A 13235-nucleotide genomic window follows, 5' to 3' on the forward strand; every position below is an offset into this window, starting at 1 on the left:
TTAATTTATGAGCTGTGTATGGTGCCTATGAATAGCATGTTATGGTATATTTTGTTGTGGTTGGTGTAGTTGTGGTATTTGTGACAGGAATATTTTTTTGGATAATCCAATTTACAAGGAAAACTCTGCTGAAATTTTTAAAAATTTAGGGAGTTAGCCAAAATTTTGAATTCCTTGGAAAAGTGAGTGGTGCTAAGAAAACTTAAGAGGTTCAAGGACCTAAGAAATGATTGTTAGCTTAAGAATAAAGCCCTAACAACATTCGAGGACGAATGTTTTTAAGGAGGGAAGATTGTAACACTCCTCAAATTTATAAAAGTTTCGAGACACGCTATTTATAGAATTAAATTATTATTATTATTATTATTTATTTATTTTTCTTGCCTATAGTGAAAATATATATATATACACACACTTAAGTAGTTGGATGTACAATTAGAAGAATATTAATAATTTTGTTATTATTAAATATTAAAAGTATGTATAAGTTAATACTAGTTAAGTTAAAACCAAAAAAAAAGAGAAAAAAAAGAAAAGGGAAAACAAATTTTTTAAAAAAAAAAGGAAAACGTGAAAAGTCCTAACCCATAAAGGGTTGTGGACTGCAAAAGAAGTAAAAAGGGGTTTGGACTTTGGACTAAGAAACAAAATACGCACAATCTGAAACGCAGAATTAAAAAAAAACTCTCGTTCACGTACAAACGCAGAATCGTGAGATAGAGCCTTGCTGCTCAATACTCACGCAGGCAACGGGAAGTTTAGGTTTTTTTACAAGTCGCTAAGTCTTGAACTCAGGTATATAAAATTCCTTATTGTCAATTACCCTACAGTAGTATTAGCTAAGAATTGAGTAGTTAATTCCCTTCTTCCTCTATATCAACAATAAATTTCATATTTAGGTGTAGTACTTTAAAATTGATTAAAATGTACTGGTTATTGTAGAATCGATTGTTTGACTGGTGTCAATTGGACTGGGGCTACGTATTGGCTCGAGAAGTTTTGAGGTGAGTTGATATAACCCTTTACTAAAGTAGTTTAACTCACAGAAGCACGCATACAAGATGTTTGTTGAATTGCATAAAGGAGTTAATATATATTTAATTGGAGTAGTACTAGGCAAGCAGTTGCATAGCACTGGAAAAAAAATTGTCTAGCAATTGCAATGCTCTACTGGATATTTTGATACTTGATTGAATTTTAAGCTAAGGATTTTCAAAGACCCGTGATCTTGGTTAATCACTTGTGTTTTGCTATGTGTAAAGTGTTCTGATTTGAAGTTGTTTTGACTATTATACCAGTTGGATATTATTCCGTCAGAATCTTGTCTAAAACGATAATCTTAAATGAAGATAACTTGGATATTTAACATAAGCTCTAGTATTTCTTGGTGATATTTAAAGGAGGGCAAATAGCTTGCATTTTTAGCAGTATCTTTGTCACTCACGCTGACTAAGAGCAAGAACTTGTGAAGTTTTAGAAAGGAAAGGTTTTTTTTTTGGGAGTATCCTTTATTCTGCGAAGGGGTCATCGTCCAGGCCTAGGGTCCTGACCAAGGCGTTGACTTCCTGAAATTACTTGTGCCAAAGTAGGGAGCATACGAGCCGAGGGTCTCGTTGCTGAGAATTTACTTAGCCATGCTAAGGTATGATACATGAGCGCTGAGAACCATGAAGCGAGTGACACCTCGTGGATTGGGCCTATTCGATCGGGTTGGGATCGAACCCGTGCCGATCACACAGTGACTAAGACAGAAACAGGTCAGGATAGTTGGAACTCCCAAAGTATAAAGTGAAATATTGTTTTTAAGAAAGAAAAAGAAAAGAATTTCTTTTAGAATATTCATAAACTGCTATTATGCAATTATTTAGAATTATTCTTATAAGCTTTATGTTTTACATGCATTTAGAACCTTTGCTCATAATGTATATGTTATTAAAGTTTCGCCCCCTATTGTTGAGACTCACTGAGTACAATGGATGGTACTGACGTTCTCTTTTGGGAACCTACGTTGGTCTGCGGTACAACGTAGGAACCAGATTTGCAGGCGAGCAGGCTACGAGTTAGGACTTCCTTCTCTTCCAGTGCTATTGGTGAGCTCCGCTTTTGTTCGTGGAGTATTCCTTAGAGTCATCTTTATTTAGTTATTTCTTTGTTACTTAGAGAACTAGCCAGGAAATCTTATGTCCTGAGCAGTGCGTCAGTTTATCAGAAGAGGCTTCATAGACATAGTCGTTGAGTTAAGATTGAGATGTTTTTGATAATAACTTAGCAATATTTCATTGGTTACTATGAATAAAGTTTTGGAGTTGATTTATTTAAATATTTAAAATTAATCAAAAGTATTTGATTAGAGTATTGCCTTGTTGCATATAAAGTTTGGAGTTATAATAAATTTGATAAGTAGAGATGGTTCGCTCGGTCATGTTTACTGATCGAGTGCCGGTCCCGGCTTGTTCAGGAAATGGATCGTGACAATATATGTTCAAAGTTATTCAAAATTTCACTTACGAGAGTAATGTTTCTTTTATTTGGTCACAACTGATTACATTATTCCATAAGGACTATAATTATTTGTTAAAGTTGCTCTTTTGTATTCCTATGTTAAGACTTAAGAGATTTGATACCTATTACTTTTGAAAACTATTTTCTGGCTGTTGAAACTGTTTATTTGTTAAAAGTGGATAGGTTTTACCTAATAGGAAGTTACTCCTGTCAAACAAAGTGGGAAATACAAGGTCCTGGTGTAGCAGTAGGGGTGCACTACTTCTTAAATGGATCAAATCTGGACAAGAAACTATACAGAAAAAGTTTATAATCATGACTCATGGGAACAAGAATCGTTAGATTATCTAAATTCCTTTTATCTCGCCTGCAGGGTTCTTTCTCTTCTAAAATTTTGTTTCTGATCCAAGTATATAACTGGAATAGCTTACTATTCACAGGGAATACGCCTAATTTCATTGTTTACTATGTGAGAGAAACATTCGTACTGATAATGTCCTAGTCACACCTCAAGCTTTGTTTGATTCACTGTATCATTTTCTAATTGGTAGTAGGGGTAATCGTACTTTGGCTCAAACTACAGTATTTTTCAAAATGTAAAAGCACACCATTTATAATTGTGGAATACAATAACAACCCAATGATAATCCTACTAGTGGGGTTTGGGGAGGGTAGAGTGTACGCAGACCTTATCCCTACCCCGAAGAGGTAGAGAGGCTGTTTCTGGAAGATCCTCGGCTTAGAGAAAAAAGATTAGTATCAAATAATATCAGCATCGTAAGAGACAACAAATAAATGGAAGGACAAATAATTGTGGTAATAATAAAAATTGAAAATAAAAATAAAAATAGTGTGATGGAACAAAACCGCTAGCAGTCCTAGACAAAACACTATCAGACTAGCTAGTACAACGAGGAAAAACGCTCAACTACCCCCTAACCTATAACTCTAATGCATGACCTCCACACCTCCCTATCCAGGGCCATGTCCTCAGAAATTTTAAGCTACACCATGTCCTGCCTGGTCACTTCGCCCCAATACTTCTTAGGCCGCCCTCTACCTCTTTTCGTACCTGTCAAAGCCAACCGTTCACACCTCCTAACCGGGGCATCTAGGCTCCTCCTCCGCATGTTCCCGAACCATCTAAACCTCGCTTCCCGAATTTTGTCGTCTATGTGAGTTACGCCCACCCTCTCCCGAATATCTTCATTCATAATCTTATCCAGCCTAGTGTGCCCGCACATCCATTTCAACATCATCATTTAGGCTACTTTCATCTTCTGGATATGAGAATTCTTGACTGGCCAACACTCAGCCCCATACAGCATGGCCGGTCTAACCACCACTCTATAGAACTTACTTTTAAGTTCCAGTGGCATCTCCTAGTCACACAGGACTCCATACACTAACCTCCATTTCATCCACCCCATCCTGATACAGTGCGTGACATCTCCGCCAATCTCCCCATTTCCCTGGATAATTGACCCTAGGTACTTAATACTCTCTCTCTTAGGGATGACTTGCAAGTCAAGCCTCACCTCCACGTTCGCTTTCCCCGACACATCGCTGAACTTGCACTCCAAATATTCCGTCTTAGTCTTACTCAACTTGAAACGTTAAGACTCTGGGACCTATCTCCATACCTCTATTCTCTTATTAACGTTGTCTCTCGTCTCATCAATAAAAACTATATCATCAGCGAACATCATACACCATGGCACCTCCCCTTGAGTATGGTGTGTCAGTGCATCCATCACTAGGGCAAATAAGAACGGGCTGAGGGTAGATCCTTGATGTAATCCCATAACCATCGAAAAAGGCTCTGAGTCACCTCTCATAGTCCTAACCCGAGTCTTAGCTCCATCATATAAATCCTTTATCGCCCTAATATAAGCTACCATCACACCTTTCACCTCCAGGCATCTCCAAAGAACGTCCCTAGGGACCTTGTCATACGCCTTCTCTAGATCAATAAACACCATGTGAAAGTCCCTCTTCCTATCTCTGTACTGTTCCACCAACCTCCTAATAAGGTGGATAGCTTCCGTAGTAGAATAACCCGACATGAACCTGAACTGATTTTCCGATATAGACACCGCCCTCTTTACCCCCTTTTCACCACCCTCTCCCAAACTTTATGGTATGACTTAATAACTTAATACCCCTGTAGTTGTTACAATTCTGGATATCCCTTTTGTTGTTGTATAGAGGGATCATCGTACTCCACCTCCACTCATCTGGCATCATTTTTGTCCTGAAAATAACATTAAACAGCTCAGCCAGCCACTCCAAGCCTGCTATACCCATATATCTCCAAAATTCTACTGGAATCTCGTCTGGTCCAGTATCTTTGCCTCAGCTCATCTTACGCATTGCTCCCACGACCTCTTCTACCTTAATACGCCTACAGTATCTAAAGTCTTGGTGACTCTCAGAGTGCTTCAATTCTCCTAAGATGTTTCTGTCCTCTTCTTCATTAAGAAGTCTATGAAAGTACGATTGACATCTCCTCTTAATCTGGGACTCTTCCATCAATACACAACCTTCCTCGTCTTTGATGCACCTTACTTGATCTAGATCACGAGCCTTCCTCTCTCTTGATTTGGCCAGCCGAAATAACTTCTTATCCCCACCTTTACCCTAAAGTTCCTTATACAGCCGCCCAAATGCAGTAATCTTTGCCTCTGTGACCGCTAATTTTGCCTACCTCCTAGCTTCCTTATACATTTCTCTGTTCACTCTCCTCTACTCCTTGTCGGTGCTCTCCACTAACTTAAGGTAAGCCGTTTTATTTGCTTCCACTTTACTCTGGACCACGTCATTCCACCACCAGTCGCATCAGCGCTCGCTTGAGTATCCCTTCGAGACCCCTAAAACTTCTCTCGTTGCCTGCCTTATACAATCCACCATCGCCGTCCACATAATGCTAGATACAACAAGATATTAGTAAAGTTTGAAACACAAAAGAGTACAAATTATGTGCTAGTTGTTTTTTTACATAATCAGTAACATCAGGCTTTGATACGATGGCAGAGATTATCAACTGTAGCCTTGTTATTGACCGGATCAGGCTGAAACTCCGATGGAGTCATGAGTTCCAAGGAGCAATTGTTAGCTCTAGTTAGAGGTGGAACTATGATTGTGAGGCCTCTGTTTCTTCATGGTTTGGAGTATTAAACCTTCCATGGACTTGCTGGTTGTGGCTTTTCTTTTTGGTTGATTTTTGGGTGTTTAGCTCTTTAGTGTTGATGTAAAAAATGGCAATGGGTAACATTGATTTATAGTGGAGAAAGGATATGGTTGAATAGTGCAAAAAGGCTAATCTAACACATTAGTCTTTAATAAAAAGGTCTTGAAAAAATATTACATACCTAAATGGTGTGGTGCTGGTGGGATGAATGAGATCTGTCAACCTTTAATATAAAAATCCGATTTGAGCCATAAAAATGGAGAAAATCATGGAAAGGAGCACATCATTTTCTAGTGGACCATCATATCTGAATTTATAAGACTAGAGAATGAAGGGAACAAAGCAAAAACATTATAGGAAAAAGGTCGTTGTAACGTCTCGATCGGTCATTTTGAGTTTTCTTATTCGGTGGTTTGAGACCTTGAGTTGCTTCCTATGATGCACTATTACTTGTGTAAATGGTTGATTCTGATGTTCGAGAGGTTCAAGATTGAATTGGTAGAGTACTTCTCAATTTTAAAGGTTCAAGTTGGAAGAGTTGATGAAGGTTTAACTTCTGGGTAAACGACTTCAGAATCGAGATTTTATGGTTTCTATGGGTTTGTGTGGTGACTTTGGACTTAGGTGTATGTTCGAAATTAAATTTGGATGTTTCTAGAAGGTTTTGGCTCTATTATTTGTCAAAAGTTGGCAACTTGAAAAATTGGTGAGTTTATAAGTTTGATTGGAAGTTGACTTTGGTGTTATTGGATTCCTATAGTGGTTTTAAGACCTTGTATAGGTTCACTTAGTTTATGGAACTTGTGCAAAGTTTAATTGTGATCCGAAATATCTAAGTGTGGTTCAGAAGAGTTCGACGAAGTTAGAATGGTTGAAAGTTAAGAGAATAACTTTTATCTTCGATTCTTGGTTTTGATGTTATTTGCAATTTTTTGAGCCATTGGATAAGTTTAGATATTGTATTTGGACTTGTAGTATGATTGGACAGGGTATCAAGGGTCTCGAGTGTGTTTTGGGGTGGTTTTGGACCATTTCTATGTGTTTTGGAGTAGCTAAGTTGATGGTGTTTTGTAGTGCTTCGCGATTGCGGATATAGGCCCGCGATCGCATAGAAGGGTCTTCACTAGCTGAGTATTTGTGATACGTATTTTCAATCTATGGGTCACATTCGCATAGTATGTTTCGAAGCTGGATATATGTGTGCTTCACGTTCACATGGTATATTTTGCGTTTGCAAATTGTTGGAAGTATGTTCTCTACGTTTGCATGATCATGATTGGGTTTGGATTGAGTTGGAGCAAGTTGGGGGCGCATTTGCCTTCGTGTTTACTTGGAGAGGGGAGATTTGTCATGGAGATTTTCATTCAAGGTAAGAGGGTAAGTAATTTCTACCTATTTCTGATTATATATCAAGAATCTATATGGATTTCTATACCTAAAATATGTAAATTTGAAAGGAAATTTAGAATTTTTATCTACACTTTAAGAAAGTATTTTGGAGATTTGAGTACCAGTTTGGACTCGATTTTAGAAACTAATTATATATTTGGACTCGACAGGTTATGGGTCATCGGATTTCAGGCACGCGGTCCTGGATTGACTTATGTTGAATTTTTGAAAAATTCATCAAAGATCAAATCTTTATGGATTGGGATCGCATCCTATAACAATGTTTGACTTCCTTGGTCGATGTTTGGCTTGGATCTACGTGATTGGAGGGTTAGAATGAGGGTTTGACGTGATTTGAGGTTGAAGCTAGCCAGGGAAGAGGTAAGTCTCTCGGCTAACCTTGTTAAGAAGGAAACCACTTAGGATTGACTTGATTGCTATATGTTTAAGGTATTGCTGGTGGTGTATATGTAAGGTGGCAAGCATATATGCACGCACCAAGTTTATATCATATCCGGGGTAGAATTGAGATATTTTATGATTTGTTTTGATTATGTGCTCATCTTGATTTATGATTTGTTTGACTTATATATCTTTGTTCGCTCTCTTATTCATGCTAGAGATCATGCTTATATTTATGAATATTGTGAAGGCATCAGAGCTTATTCTTCATATGTTGAATTGCTTGAACAATCCGCAGTTATATAGAAATTTCATGAGCACATATTAACATGATTATTATTAATACCTTGCATATCTTTTATTTATAATTCTTGGGCATATGTACACGTATTGTGTTTGGATACTTGATTTGGACTGAGACCGTGGAATGAGAGGTAAGCTTGTGCGAATAAAATAAAATTATAGCACACATGACATGATGAGTGAATATTTGATTATAAGTAAGCTATCAAACTTCTTTTTGTGTTTGAATAAGGATCCATCCATCTAGAGTCAGGTGATAACCCATGTTAGTTTGGGCACTGTGAGCATGGTCGACACATGGATCTATATTGTGTATTGTGACGCTTCATGTATTGGCCTGGGTTGTGTATTGATGACGGAGGGGCGAGTTATTGCATATGCTTCATGTCATTTGAAGCCCCACGAGAAGAATTACTTCGTACATGATTTGGAGTTGACCGCGATAGTTCATGCTCTCAAGATATGGAGGCATTATCTTTATGAGGTGTCCTGTGAGGTTTATACCGATCATTGTAGCTTGTTGCATTTGTTCAAGTAGAGGGATCTCAATTTAAGGCAGCGGAGGTGGCTTGAGTTACTAAAGGACTATGATATCACCATTCTCTATCATCCTGCAAGGCGAATGTGGTTTCAGATGCCTTGAGCAGAAAGGCTGGGAGTATGGGTAGTTTGGCATTTATTTCAGTAGAGGAAAGGCCATTGACTTTGGACATTCAGTCCTTAGCTAACAGACTTGTGAGGTTAATTATTTAGGAGCCCAATCGAGTTCTTTCATGTGTAGTGGCTCAGTCTTCATTATTTGAACGGATCAAGGCATGTCAGTACGATGATCTACACCTTCTGGTTCTTAGAGAGACAATACTTCGGGGTGGTTCCAAGGAGGTTGCTATCGGCGAGGATGGTGTAATGCGACTCCAGAGTTTCTTATGTGTTCCTTATGCTGATGAATTGAGGAGAAGATTCTAAAGGAGGCACACAGCTCTCGGTATTCTATTCACCCTGATGCTACGAAGATGTATCGCGATCTGAGGCAACATTATTGGTGGAGGCGGATAAAGAAAGACATAGTTGAGTATGTAGAGAGGTGTCTAAATTACCAACAAGTAAAGTATGAACCTCAGAGGTCAGCCGTCCTACTCCAGTAGATGGTTATACCGGAGTAGAAATGAGAGCGGTTCACTATGGACTTTGTTGTTGGGTTGTCGCAGACGATGAGGAAGTTTGATGTTGTTTGGGTCATTGCCAATAGGTTGACCAAGTCGGCACACTTTATTCCGATTTTAACTACGTACTCTTTAGAGAGATTGGTCCAGATTTACATTCAGGAGATTATTCGGTTGCATGGTGTGCTTGTCCCCATCATTTCAGATAGAGGCCCTCAGTTCACTTTGTACTTTTGGAGAGCAGTACAGAGTGAGTTGGGAACCCATGTAGAGCTCAACATAGCCTTTCATCTGCAGACCAATGGGCAGTCAGATTAGACGGTATAGATCCTAGAGGATATGCTCAGAGCTTGTGTGATTACCTTTGGCCGAGTTTGCTTACAACAATAGTCCAGCATCAAGAGGGCTCTATTTGAGGCTTTATGTGGTCGGCGATGTCGTTCACCCACTAAATGGTTTGATCCCGGTGAGGCTAGGTTATATGGCACTGATTTAGTGAAGGATGCCTTGGAAAAGGTAAAGTTGATGTAGGAGCGACTTTGCACATCATAGTCCAGATAGAAGAGCAACACGGATCAAAATATGCGTGATTTATCATTTATGGTGGGCGAGAAGGTTCTCTGGAAGGTCTCTCCAATGAAGGGAATCATGAAGTTCGGGAAGAAGGGCAAGTTGAGCCCAAGGTTTAGTGGTCCATTTGAGGTATTGATACGAGTTGGGGAGGTTGCTTATGAGCTTGCTTTGCCTCCCAGTTTATCGGGAGTTCATCCGGTCTTCCATGTGTCTATACTCTAGAGGTACCATGCTGACAAGTCACATATGTTAGATTACAACACGGTTCATCTAGATGAGAGCTTGGGTTACGAGGAGGAGCCAGTTACTATTATTGACAGGCAGGTCCGTCTATTGAGGTCCAAGAAGATTTTTGCGGTGAAGATCAAGTAGAGGGGTCAACCAGTCGAGGAAGCGACTTAGGAGACCGAGGAGGACATGCAAAGTAGATATCCACACCTATTCAGCACTCCAAGTATGATTCTAGACGAGTTCTAGGACAAACATTTGGTTAAAAGGTGGAGAATGTAATGACCCGGCTGTTCATTTTGCTTTTTAGATCCCCTCTTTCGATCCACAAGGATCAGGATCAAATAAATGTGCATTCTCTTTCTAGCAAGCGAAGATATACTTCTAACCTCTTAGTAACCAACGATCAGGCGAGGCAGAAATTATTTAGTTCGGATTTTTCTAGTAAAAAAGAAGATAGGATTCCTGATTATTCAGACCTTAATCGAATCATATGTGCTGGTTAGTATAATCTCGTATATTCGCCTATTCTCTATGAGAATTCTGATTTATTGTCAAAAAGGCGATTCCCCTAATTAAGACTCCTCGTATGTGCCTTTACTATTTTATGACTTGCAAGGATAGTTGATGTTTGGAAGGGTTCGGGTTGAAATCGGAACACTTAGTTCCTTAATAATGGCATATAATGGTCAAGTTTGACTTGAGTTAATATTTTGAGTAAATGACCGCGAAACCAGGATTTGACGGTCCTAATAGGTTTGTATGATGATTTTGGACTTGGGCGTATGTTCGGATCGGGTTTCAGATGACCCAGGAGCGTTTCAGTGCTTAATATTGAAAGTTGGTGCATTGAAGGTTTTTTCAAGTTCTTTAAGTTTGGCTTGGAGTAGACTTTGGTATTATCGAGGTCCGTTTGGGATTCTGAGCCTGAGAATAGTTCCATACGGTGATTTATGAATTGTATGCAAAATTTTGTGCATTCCAAGTAGTTTATGGATGATTCGACGCGTTTGGAGTAAGTTAAAAGGCTTGAAGTTCATAATTTGATTCGATTTGGTTTTGGGGTGCGATTCCAAGTTTTGATATTGTTTTACGCGTTCAGAGGGTTTGAGCAGGTCTGTTTTATGTTTAGGAACTTGTTGGTATGATTGGACGAGGCCACGAGGGCCTCGGGTGCTATTCGGACGACTTGTGGAACATGTTTAAACTCTAGAGAATAGCTGAAGGTTGCTGGCATCTGGTGCGTTCGCACCTGCGGTGGGAATGGAGCTGCACCGCAGGTGCAGCACCTTGTTCACAGAAGTGGGAATGGACAACCAGGGTTGGATTCGCAGGTGCCGAAGATTGGGCACAGGTTCGCATCCGCAGAAGCGTGTTATGTTTCGCAGAAGCAGAAGTTTGGGGGCTGGCGTGGGTTTGCAGATGCGATCAACTTTTCCCCAGAAGTGGGCTCGCAAAAGCGAGACTTTGTCCGCATAAGCGAGGGGAGCTGTCCTAGGAAAGGACCGCACTTGCGATGATTTTTCGCAGAAGCGGAGCCGCAAGTATGACTATTTTGTCGCAGGTGCGAAAATCGCTGGGGTAGTGGAGAATGCATTTATTTTGGACTTAGGTCCTTTTTCTCGCATTTTTACTTTGGGTGATCGATTGTGGAGCTCTTGGAAAGGGATTTTTCACCTACCATCATAACGTGAGTAATTACTAATTAATGTGAGTTTAATACACGGATTTTAGGTAGATTCTTAACATATAAATTGTAGAAATTATAGGTTTAGTTTAAATACTTAGGTTTTGATAAAAATGGGATTAGACCATGAAAATGATTATGGAATTGAGTAGAAATTATATATTTGGGTTCGTGAGGTTATGGGTAATATTTATCTTCGAAAATTTTCCAAATCTGGGCACGCGGGCCTAGGGGTGAATTTTAGAAATCTTCTAATTTGGGTTGGGTAATTACTCTAATAGCTAAATTATGAACCTTAGAGTATATATTGATTACTTTATATAATATTTGGTAGTTTTGGATTGTTCGGCACCAACTTGAGGCTTTTAGAGTGATCTGTGGAACAAAATTTGAAATTTGGAACGAGGTAAGTCTCTTGCCTAACCTTGTAAGAGGGAATTTACTCCATAGGTATTTAAATTGCTATTTTCTACTATTTGTAGGTGTTACGTACGCACGAAGTGAAGAGAACCCATGTGTAGCTAGAATTCATGTTATGTCCGGGTAGACCTATGCCTTTATTATGCTAATAATTGTGCTATTTGGACTCAACGTGCTAGATTTATTACTTGTATTAATGAGTAAAACTTGGTTAATGATTATGTTAAATCGAACTTCATTATTTAGAGAATTGGCGAAAATGTTTAATTATTGATGTAAATTTGTATCCTTTCATGGGTTGACCTCGGAGTTGTACATGTGAAATTCAAAATCGAAAAGTTTCCCTATTCCTGTGGACATGGATGAACGCCTCGACTATATATATATAGGGTATACATCCATGATCGGACCATACGATCTCGGTAGTGTATGTACACGAATATTATGGATCGGGTCATACGACCTCGGCATAACTCGTGCATGTTGTCACTCGGAGTCGATTTCACTTGATATGTCTGTCATGACCTGAGCATTATAATACATGTTAAGCCCTTACTTGCTGAGATTATTACGTGATATTCGGGGAATTTTAATTTTTATTTGTTAAATGGTCATTTAATTATTTCCTCTTATTCCATTATTGATGTTGATTTTCATGCTCATTAAATAAACTTGTTCATTATATATTTTGCCCACTAGTAAGTGTCGAAGTCGACCCCTCGTCACTACTTCTTCGAGGTTAGACTAGATATTTATCGGGTACATGTTGTTTATGTACTCACGCTATACTTCTGACGGTGCAGGTGCATCTGACGGTCTTCAGGTGCATACCCCTGTTACCCGGAGGCTTAGTGGTGAGCTGCTCTTTATGCCCATTCTACAGTGCCCGGAAGCTCTCCTTATTGTATTTATTTTCTATCTATCTTATTCTAGACAGTAGTATAGGAGGTTTTGCATATTCTACTAGTTGTTCATGTACTTGTGGCACCAAATTTTGAGAGTATTCTAATAGACAATTTATAGTTTTGGGTGTTAATGTCACTACTTTACTCTTTTTGTGTTTTGGTGCTTCGTTTTATTATAATTTCTTATTAATGATTCTTTCTCTAAATAAGAAAATCAATTACTTTAAAAATATTAAGATGGGTGATTAATTGGATAGTTCACTATTGGCTTGCCTATTGCGAACGTTGGACGCCAACACAGCCTATAATGGAAATTGGCTCGTGACAATACTTGTCATGAAAGGATTAATACAGTAATTTTCTAAACTTTATGGGTCTTAGAAGATTTTCTGTCTATCCTTTTATTTATCATTCAAAAATACCCTTGTCCGCTTAAAGTAGCAAGTCGCCACTATCCCACCTTAAGAGAACCA

At 38.9% G+C, this 13235-nt stretch overlaps 1 long non-coding RNA gene across 1 annotated transcript; it reads left to right on the forward strand.

Moving 5' to 3' along the window:
* Nucleotides 1-621: 621 nt before the first annotated feature.
* LOC142164685 (uncharacterized) lies at nucleotides 622-2300 on the forward strand. Its single transcript, XR_012695568.1, has 3 exons — nucleotides 622-795; nucleotides 943-1004; nucleotides 2030-2300. It is a non-coding gene; the product is annotated as an uncharacterized LOC142164685 (long non-coding RNA).
* The last annotated feature ends 10935 nt before the right edge of the window (nucleotides 2301-13235 follow it).

Source organism: Nicotiana tabacum, chromosome 10, assembly GCF_000715075.1.
Source record: "Nicotiana tabacum cultivar K326 chromosome 10, ASM71507v2, whole genome shotgun sequence".
Taxonomy (NCBI): domain Eukaryota; kingdom Viridiplantae; phylum Streptophyta; class Magnoliopsida; order Solanales; family Solanaceae; genus Nicotiana; species Nicotiana tabacum.